General features: G+C 51.3%; 2 non-coding genes across 2 annotated transcripts in view; both read right to left on the reverse strand.

Moving 5' to 3' along the window:
• The window catches only part of LOC118516321, a 4,266-nt gene extending 4,093 nt beyond the window's left edge, over window positions 1-173 (reverse strand). Inside the window, exon 1 of the ribosomal RNA XR_004907847.1 lies at window positions 1-173. This exon is cut by the window's left edge and continues 4,093 nt beyond it. This is a non-coding gene — a ribosomal RNA (large subunit ribosomal RNA).
• A 470-nt stretch (window positions 174-643) lies between these two features.
• LOC118516323 lies at window positions 644-801 on the reverse strand. Its single transcript, XR_004907849.1, has one exon. It is a non-coding gene; the product is annotated as a 5.8S ribosomal RNA (ribosomal RNA).
• Between the last annotated feature and the right edge of the window lie 9,136 nt (window positions 802-9,937).

Genomic DNA, 9,937 nt, shown 5'->3' on the forward strand with positions numbered 1-9,937 from the left:
ATAACGGACCGGTCCAGTACACGGCATCGGACAGACGAGGCCCCCTCGTCGTCCCTACGTGCTGAGCTCTTCCCGTTTCGCTCGCAGCTACTCAGGGAATCCCGGTTGGTTTCTCTTCCTCCTCTTATTAATATGCTTAAATTCTGAGGGTCGTCACACATCACTTGAGGCCTACAGACTCCACTGTCACAATGATGCGACGGGAGAAGCGGTGATAAATCACCCCTGTCGTGCTAACCTCACTCACCCACACGGCGTGAACACGTCTCGCGACTGCAACTGGATGCGAGGAAAGATACGAGCGCGTTGGGCCGCAAGTGTTACTCGACCCGAGCCAACCGGTGGAAGTCCCCGTGCAATTGGTGATAACCTTATATGCTGTGGTGGATACATCCGTTGGTTGATACTAGAGGTCGAACCGTGCGACTTGACGCGCGCTCGCTCTTCACCCATGCTCACATGTGTGTGTGTGTGTTTAGGTTTGTGTACCATACCTCGTATGTCTCTCTGTGTTAGCACTCTCACTTTCAGCGCCCACGGTCCCGACAAGGATGCGGATCCGAGCACGCCATGCTGCGACAGCCTACCCCCCTATGATGGGGTCAGGACGGTCAGTTTGGTTAGAGTGTTGAGATAACTTGGTAGGCACTCAAGGATGTGTGCATCGGTCGGGTTGAGTCGTCCGATGCGCCATATGCGTTCAACGTGTCGATGTTCATGTGTCCTGCAGTTCACATTCTGACGCGCATTTAGCTGCGGTCTTCATCGATCCATGAGCCGAGTGATCCCCTGCCTAGGGTTTAACGTACACACCGAACTAGTTGATGAATGGAACCGAAGTCCATCCATCCATTATACACATACCAACACACAACTCTGGTTCCCTAGTACCACACTGCAGGCGCCCACGGCCCCGACGGATGCGGAGCCGAGCACGCCAAAGTGCGACTGTCGATCACCCCGTTGTGACACGACAATCAGTCAGTGTATAAGGTACCCGGTACTACCAAAGTGTGCATCTTTACTGACCTTCGCCGAGGCAGTGGTATGTGTATCCCTTTGAAAGAGTTGCTTTCGCTCAACTCTACCAAGTGTGCTACACCATCTTGTGGTTGTAGCGTGCGCGTCAGCATATTGTGCCGACGATGCGTTTGGCAACCTCACTCCCGGACTTGTTTGATCGGTAATGATATGTCCATTATACACAAACCAACACACAACTCTGATTCCCTAGTACCACACTGCAGGCGCCCACGGCCCCGACGGATGCGGAGCCGAGCACGCCAAAGTGCGACTGTCGATCACCCCTTTGTGACACGACAATCAGTCAGTGTATAAGGTACCCGGTACTGCCAAAGTGTGCGTCTTTACTGACCTGCGCCGAGGCAGTGGTATGTGTATCCCTTTGAAAGAGTTGCTTTCGCTCAACTCTACCAAGTGTGCTACACCATCTTGTGGTTGTAGCGTGCGCGTCAGCATGTGATGCCGACGATGCGTTTGGCAACCTCACTCCCGGACTTGTTTGATCGGTAATGATCCTTCCGCAGGTTCACCTACGGAAACCTTGTTACGACTTTTACTTCCTCTAAATCATCAAGTTCGGTCAACTTCGGCCGTGCCAACTGCAGCTCACGAAGGAACCGCGGAAGGTATGCCTCCAGAGACCTCACTAAATAATCCATCGGTAGTAGCGACGGGCGGTGTGTACAAAGGGCAGGGACGTAATCAGCGCTAGCTAATGACTAGCACTTACTAGAAATTCCAGGTTCATGGGGACCGTTGCAGTCCCCAATCCCAACTAAATGAGCATTTGGGTGATTTCCCGTTCCTCTCGGAATGGGGGCGCCTATTGGCGAGAACACGCTGCTGCCCACATTGTAGCACGCGTGCAGCCCAGAACATCTAAGGGCATCACGGACCTGTTATCGCTCACTCTCACCTTGCTAAACACAAGTTGTCCCGCTAAGCAGGGCAAACTAGTGCGACGACCGCCCGCGAAGGCGCCGCCGCCCCGTAACGTCAGGTGCGCCCGGAGGCACACTGCTGACAGCGTTCTAGTTAGCTTGTTTGAGTCGCGTTCGTTATCGGAATTAACCAGACAAATCATTCCACGAACTAAGAACGGCCATGCACCACTACCCTTAAATTTGAGAAAGAGCTCTTAATCTGTCTTACCTCGATAAGTTCGGACCTGGTAAGTTTTCCCGTGTTGAGTCAAATTAAGCCGCAAGCTCCACTTCTTTTTTTTTTTTTTTTTTTTTTTTTAAATACAGTGTGTTTAGTTTTATTAATGGTAAACAAAGAAACATTAACATTAATAAACGCAAACACCGCACCAATACCGACAGCATTCCCTGCACGGGTGTGGCTGCCGGTGTTTTTGCACGTTGAGACCTACTATAATGTTAGGAGCCCGTGCTCCTCCTGATCAAACATGACTGTACAAACAAAAACATTTATTACTCATCACGACATATAAACACCTAACGCGCCTTTGCTACCAAGCCAATACTAAAAGAGACGCTTCACCAAGACAGTAAGTAAATACTAAAGCACACGCCTGCTCGAGTACGCTCTCGCTCTCGTCCACCAACGCAAGCGACCAAAGGCGTATGCTCCATCAAGCTAGCGTGTGGCTGTCTCGGCCTCCGTTATGGCGGCTTCTTCGTCGGCCGACAGCACTTCGCGATGGCGGTCGGCAACCGCATTGCGGGCATGACGTCTTTGACGTTCTCGTTCGCGCCGGTTTGCACGTCGGCGTTCAAGCTCCTCCTCCGCTGGCGGCTGCCTTCTCCGACGCAGTTGGCCCGAACGCACTGGCCGGATTGTACCGGCCCGCAATTGCCGCCGATACTCCTGCTGACGCTGGTTCCGCCTTAACCGTCGGCGAAGAATTTCTTCAGCTGATGGCGGAGCCAAGTTGCGAGCGGGTCTAGCCGGGCGTTGATTGTTGGCTGCTGCTGGTTGGTTGTTGTCTCCTCCATCGTCATCATCCATCAGCTGGCGCCTCTCCCGCTGCTCCCGACGACGTCTCCGCTGGTAAGCGTTGCGGCTGGCTCGACGGTCAGCTCGCCGTCTCACTTCCGCGTGTCGCAGTGCTTCCGTGTTAGCACCGGAAATGGCAGCATTCTCGGCCGATTGGTCATCCAGCCATCGCTGCTGTAGGAAGGTGCAAACTCGTTTTGCAGCCTGTTCCGCCTGCTGCCAGTTAGCTGGGCTTGCCAGCATCCAGCCTGCCAGCTCCTCCGGTGTTACTACTACGCCGTCGTCTTTCGTCAGGAGCTGCACCCTTATGTCCGCGAACCTCGGGCAGTGGAACATCACGTGTTCTGCTGACTCGATCACGGCTGAGTCGGTGCAGAACGGGCAAGTCGGGGCTGAGATGAACCCCATGACGTGCAGAAACTCCCGGAAGAAACCGTGTCCGGAGAGTATCTGACTCAGGTGGAATCCGATCTCTCCATGCTTCCGACCTACCCAACCGCTGATGTCTGGCAATACGCGATGTGCCCAGCGCTTGAACCTACTCGCGGTCGGATGACCGCACTCCTGATTCCAATCGCTCTGCCACTTCGCCATGGTTGCTGACCTTTCCAGCCTCTGTATGACGTCGCGGTCGATCAGCACCCCTTGCTGTAGTGCCTGTTGATGCCGCCTGTGACGCCGGGCAGCTTCCTCCACTTGCAAGCGCAGTGGTATCAGCCCAGCCAACACTACCGCTGTTCCGTAGCTGACTGTGCGAAAGGTACGCGCAACCCCCCTCGCAAGAGGCCGTTGTAGCTGCTCCAATCTCCTTCTGCACCACTGCAGCTCCACCGCTTCCGCCCAGATAGGTGCCGCGTACTTCACCACCGAGTCCGCAACTGCTGCTAGCAAGCGACGCTTCGCTACCCTCGGTCCAGCGTGGTTAGGCATCACGCTGGTGGCCAACTTCACCACACGGAGAGCCTTCGCGGTTGCCTTCTCGACGTGTGGTTTCCACGAGAGGTGGTCGTGAAGTATGACCCCGAGGTAGCGTATTGCTTGCTTTGAGCGGACTTCCACTCCGTCGATCCTTACGGGCACCTGTGGGTGGCCCCGACGCAAACTCGAGATGAGCACCACCTCGGTTTTTTCCGGGGCCAGCTGTAAACGGTGTTGCTGCATCCACGCAGAGATCATTGCTACGGCCTGCTCGGCCACTCCCGCTGCCTCCTCTGGTGTGCATCCCCTTGCCAGTACTGCCAGATCATCAGCGAAGCCGATGACCGATGCTCCGTCGGGCAGCTGCAGGCGTAACACTCCATCGTACAGGATGTTCCATAGCGTGGGGCCCAAGATGGACCCCTGCGGAACTCCTGCCGTTACCTGTCGTGTTACCGGACCGGTGTTCGTGTCGTACGTCAACACGCGGTCAGAGAAGTACTCCTGCAAGATGCTGCGCAATCTTGAGGGCACTCCTTTTTCCTGCAGCGCCTGTGAGATCGCCAGCCAGTCCGCGGAGTTGAATGCATTCCGGACGTCTAGCGCTACAACCAACAGACAGCGCTTGTCTCGCTGGTTTGTCCGTCCAAAGCTCATCGCGGATCTGGCAGCATCAATCACCAACTCCACCGCCTGAAGTGTGGATCGCCCGCATCGGAACCCGAACTGTTGCTCAGAAAGTAGCGGTCCTGATGGCACCTCGATGTGGTCGTTCAGACGATCCAGCAGAACTCGTTCAAACAGCTTCCCCGGAGTGTTGATCAGCATCACCGGCCTGACCGATGACGGTTCTCCGGGGGGTTTTCCTGGCTTGGGAATGAGAACCAGCTTGGCCGTCTTCCACTGGCGAGGAAAGTGGCCGTCGTCCAGCAGCCGCTGGAACAGTCGAACGTGCGTAGCTGGGTATGCCCGCACAGCAGCAGTCAGCGCGGCATTTGGCACGCCGTCCAAACCTGGCGCCTTCCTCGGATTCAGACCCGCAACGATATTGAGCAGCTCCTGTTCGGTAATGGGTCGAATCGGTACACCGTCTGGTTCGATGTCAGGCCAGTTGACAGGGGAAGTGTTCCGGGAAGAGCACATCCACAATGTGCTGCAGGTTGGCCGGATCGCGTTCTGGTGCAACGCGACTCCCTCCGAGCCGTTGCAGCAACTCCCCCTGCCACCGGCCTGTCTCGTCCTCCTCGAGATGCTGGATGTATTCTGCGTACCGATCCCGCTTGCTTGTGCGTATCGCCGCTGTCAGGCGATGGCGTGCCTCCTGCAAATCCACCGACATTGCAGATCGAGCCTCAGCGTCAGCAGCCGAGAGCGATTGTCGTCGTTCCCAGAGTTGGCGGCACTCTTCGCGCAGTTGACCGATTTGTGGCGTCCACCAATACGTCGGTTTACCGGTGTGGCCAACGTACGGGGTGACCTCCGCCATAATTTCTCCACAAGCTCGGCTGAGAGCGCGTGTCAGGCTCTCCGCATCGGTAACTGCAAGCTCCACTTCTTGTGGTGCCCTTCCGTCAATTCCTTTAAGTTTCAACTTTGCAACCATACTTCCCCCGGAACCCGATTTTGGTTTCCCGGAAGCTACTGAGAGCACCGAATGTAGTAGCGTCTCCCAATTGCTGATTGGCATCGTTTACGGTTAGAACTAGGGCGGTATCTAATCGCCTTCGATCCTCTAACTTTCGTTCTTGATTAATGAAAGCATCCATGGCAAACGCTTTCGCTTCAGTTGGTCCTACGACGGTCTACGAATTTCACCTCTCGCGCCGTAATACCAATGCCCCCAACTACTTCTGTTAATCATTACCTCTGGGTCTATACAAAACCAACCAAAAGACTCAGACCGAGGTCATGTTCCATTATTCCATGCAAGATTATTCTCGGCCAACGCCAACCCTGGGCGGGTGTGGACGCTTTTGTACTAGCCTGCTTGAAGCACTCTAATTTGTTCAAGGTAAATGGGAGCTGCCCGGGCACCACGCACCGGCTCGGGACGTGCCCGACCGATCACGAGGTTGACGCCCAGGCACACCATTGTGAGTCGCAGCCGCGAGCTCGCGCACGAACGTATCCGGCGTGTGCCGGGCGCCCGCGGCGGTCGCGTGTCTGGACGGGGAATCAACTTCGAACGTTTTAACCGCAACAACTTTAATATACGCTAGTGGAGCTGGAATTACCGCGGCTGCTGGCACCAGACTTGCCCTCCACTTGATCCTTATTGAAGGATTTATGCTCAATTCATTCCAATTATGGACCATCGTTAGAGAGGTCCATATTGTTATTTCTCGTCACTACCTCCCCGTGCCGGGATTGGGTAATTTACGCGCCTGCTGCCTTCCTTGGATGTGGTAGCCATTTCTCAGGCTCCCTCTCCGGAATCGAACCCTGATTCCCCGTTACCCGTCGCAACCATGGTAGTCCTCTACACTACCATCAATAGTTGATAGGGCAGACATTTGCAAGATCTGTCGTCGGTCAAGCGACCATACGATCGGCATCCTTATCCAGACTTCAACTCAAGCCGCCCGGAGGCGATTGGTTTTACTAATAAGTGCACCAGTTCCACCGCCCGCAAGCGGACAGCGGTCCCGGCATGTTGCATGTATTAGCTCTGGCTTTTCCACAGTTATCCAAGTAACTGAAGGGTGGATGATCTTGTGAATTATGGCTGTTGTACTGAGCCTTATGCGGTTTCACATTCATTTATGTTTGTACTTAGACATGCATGGCTTAACCTTTGAGACAAGCGTATATTACTGGTAGGATCAACCAGAATTCGTCTTCGTCAATTGCTTGTTCGATATTTTTTGTCTACCAGGGCACCAGTCCCCGCAGACTCTCTTTCTACGTTCATCAGGTGACACAATCTTTGTTGTGACCACTCTCATTGACCTGCGGCAGTACACCGACTCCACAGCGCCAATAACCACACGAGCAAAGGTTGTTCAGGAGGATGTCAGATTATCGATGTACATCGTACACCAACATTTGACGTACCGAGGCATTACACCCCGCACGCCCCCAACAGGACCTATCAAGGCTCGCATACGACCTGCGACTTACTGCGGCTCCCTGAAGGTCCCCGTAGGACGACCATCACCAGTTAAGGTGTAGTTGACTTGTCAGGGCACGGTAGTCCCCACAAGTCCCCGATTATTCGTGGATATCGTCCTACGATTGTTTCTGACTCCTTTTGCTCCCCGCAGGTCCCCGTAGGACGACCATCACCAGTTAAGGTGTAGTTGACTTGTCAGGGCACGGTAGTCCCCACAAGTCCCCGATTATTCGTGGATATCGTCCTACGAGTTTTTGTGACCCTTGGGTTCCCGGCAGGTCCCCGTAGGACAACCATCACCAGTTAAGGTGTAGTTGACTTGTCAGGGCACGGTGGTCCCCACAAGTCCCCGATTATTCGGAGATATTGTCCTACGAGTTTTTGTGACCCTTTTGTTCCCCGCAGGTCCCCGTAGGACGACCATCACCAGTTAAGGTGTAGTTGACTTGTCAGGGCACGGTAGTCCCCACAAGTCCCCGATTATTCGTGGATATCGTCCTACGAGTTTTTGTGACCCTTGGGTTCCCGAACTTTGCTACGATGGTTCTGCCTCCAGAGGAGACTTATGAACACTTCGTATCATTTCTTACACCGAACCATGGGATCGCGAGATTGCTCCCGGATCCCTAATCACCTTACATTTTCGTTTCGTTTCCGTACACTACGATGAGCTAATTCAATTTGTTTGTTCGTCTGGCGAACGTTTTATTGCGGAATTACCGCGGTACTTCCAGCCGGGTATGGCTGCCGTACGACCTACAGGATAGATCATCGAACCACTTTTCGTGCATATTGTCCGTCGAGGGTATCACCTCGATACCCCCAACAGACCTTTGGACACTTCCTCACTACTCCTTGGAGCAGCAATCAGGGAACCATATAGTAGGAACAGCCGAATATGGAACTCTTTTCGTACTTTGGACACCTCCTATAACTTGTATGGCGACTTCGGGGACCTTCATTTCGTTCTCAGTTGGTACCCCTATTTCGGTCTTTGGACACCTCGTCTTACCCGTATAACTCACTTTAGGTCCACTTATTTGCCTGATATCTCATCGTGAACCCGTTTTTCGTACACCGTACACACCTAGGAACACCACATATGCGTTTCCCTTTCGATCGTGAAGTTTTCAAATTTTTCGATTTTTGGTCCTAGAAATTCATGAACGGTGGGAGACCAAAATTTTTCATAAAAAAAAAAATTTCACCGTTTGACCATAAAAACCTTCTTTTCGTACATACCCCATCATTTCTTCACGTTTTAGGCCATTTCTGAAATTTTCGCTTCGATAGTGTGTCCCCTATAATACAAAATGAACATTTTGCATCTCCCACAAGTGGCCATTTTTTTCCGCCACTGAAGAACACGACCTCGGGAACTCGGACCTAGGACGTGGCCATGTAAGTCATAGGCCACCCCAACTTTTGCAAAATACTGTTTCTTTTCACTTTTCATGATCTAAGGCGCGTTCCGACGGCGTTTTGAACAAATTTATGAGAAAAAAAATTTTGACCCTCGGACCAAAATTTTTTCGTTCGGGGCCCCATGGCCTATGGCCAGTATGGGAACTCGGGATGCCGATATGACAAAATTTGTCAAAAAATCTCTAAAAAGTCGCTATGGCCCATTAAATAGAGCTTGTTGAGACCTTTCTAAAACACCTTGGTTGACCCCTGTCCGATACGTAGTTTTCGAGATATTCGAGAAAATGTGATTTTTTGGGACTTAGAAAATTTTTGACCCGTACCCTAAGAAAAAGTGATTTTTTCATAGGACAATTTTTTCTTCGCAAATACTGTTTGGTTTCACTTTTCATTACTAGAAACGCGTTCCGAAGCCATTTTCATCAAAATCTCGTGAAAAAAAAATTTCACCCCCGGACCAAAAGTTGGCCGTTCGGTGCCCTATGGCCTATGGCCAGTATGGGAACCAAGGATGCCGATATGCGAAAAAGTGTCAAAAAATCACTTGAAAGTCGCTATGGCTCATTAAATAGAGCTAGTAAAGACCTTTCTAAAACACCTTGGTTGACCCCTGTCCGATAAGTAGTTTTCGAGATATTCGAGAATAAGTGATTTTTTGGGACTTAGAAAATTTTTGACCCGTACCCTAAGAAAAAGTGATTTTTTCATAGGACAATTTTTTCTTCGCAAATACTGTTTGGTTTCACTTTTCATTACTAGAAACGCGTTCCGAAGCCATTTTCATCAAAATCTCGTGAAAAAAAAATTTCACCCCCGGACCAAAAGTTGGCCGTTCGGTGCCCTATGGCCTATGGCCAGTATGGGAACCAAGGATGCCGATATGCGAAAAAGTGTCAAAAAATCACTTGAAAGTCGCTATGGCTCATTAAATAGAGCTAGTAAAGACCTTTCTAAAACACCTTGGTTGACCCCTGTCCGATAAGTAGTTTTCGAGATATTCGAGAATAAGTGATTTTTTGGGACTTAGAAAATTTTTGACCCGTACCCTAAGAAAAAGTGATTTTTTCATAGGACAATTTTTTCTTCGCAAATACTGTTTGGTTTCACTTTTCATTATTAGAAACGCGTTCCGAAGCCATTTTCATCAAAATCTCGTGAAAAAAAAATTTCACCCCCGGACCAAAAGTTGGCCGTTCGGTGCCCTATGGGATATGGCCAGTATGGGAACCAAGGATGCCGATATGCGAAAAAGTGTCAAAAAATCACTTGAAAGTCGCTATGGCTCATTAAATAGAGCTTGTAAAGACCTTTCTAAAACACCTTGGTTGACTCCTGTCCGATACGTAGTTTTCGAGATATTCGAGAATATGTGATTTTTTGGGACTTAGAAAATTTTTGACCCGTACCCTAAGAAAAAGTGATTTTTTCATAGGACAATTTTTTCTTCGCAAATACTGTTTGGTTTCACTTTTCATTATTAGAAACGCGTTCCGAAGC

This window comes from Anopheles stephensi, unplaced genomic scaffold, assembly GCF_013141755.1.
Source record: "Anopheles stephensi strain Indian unplaced genomic scaffold, UCI_ANSTEP_V1.0 ucontig273, whole genome shotgun sequence".
Classification (NCBI taxonomy): Eukaryota; Metazoa; Arthropoda; class Insecta; order Diptera; family Culicidae; genus Anopheles; species Anopheles stephensi.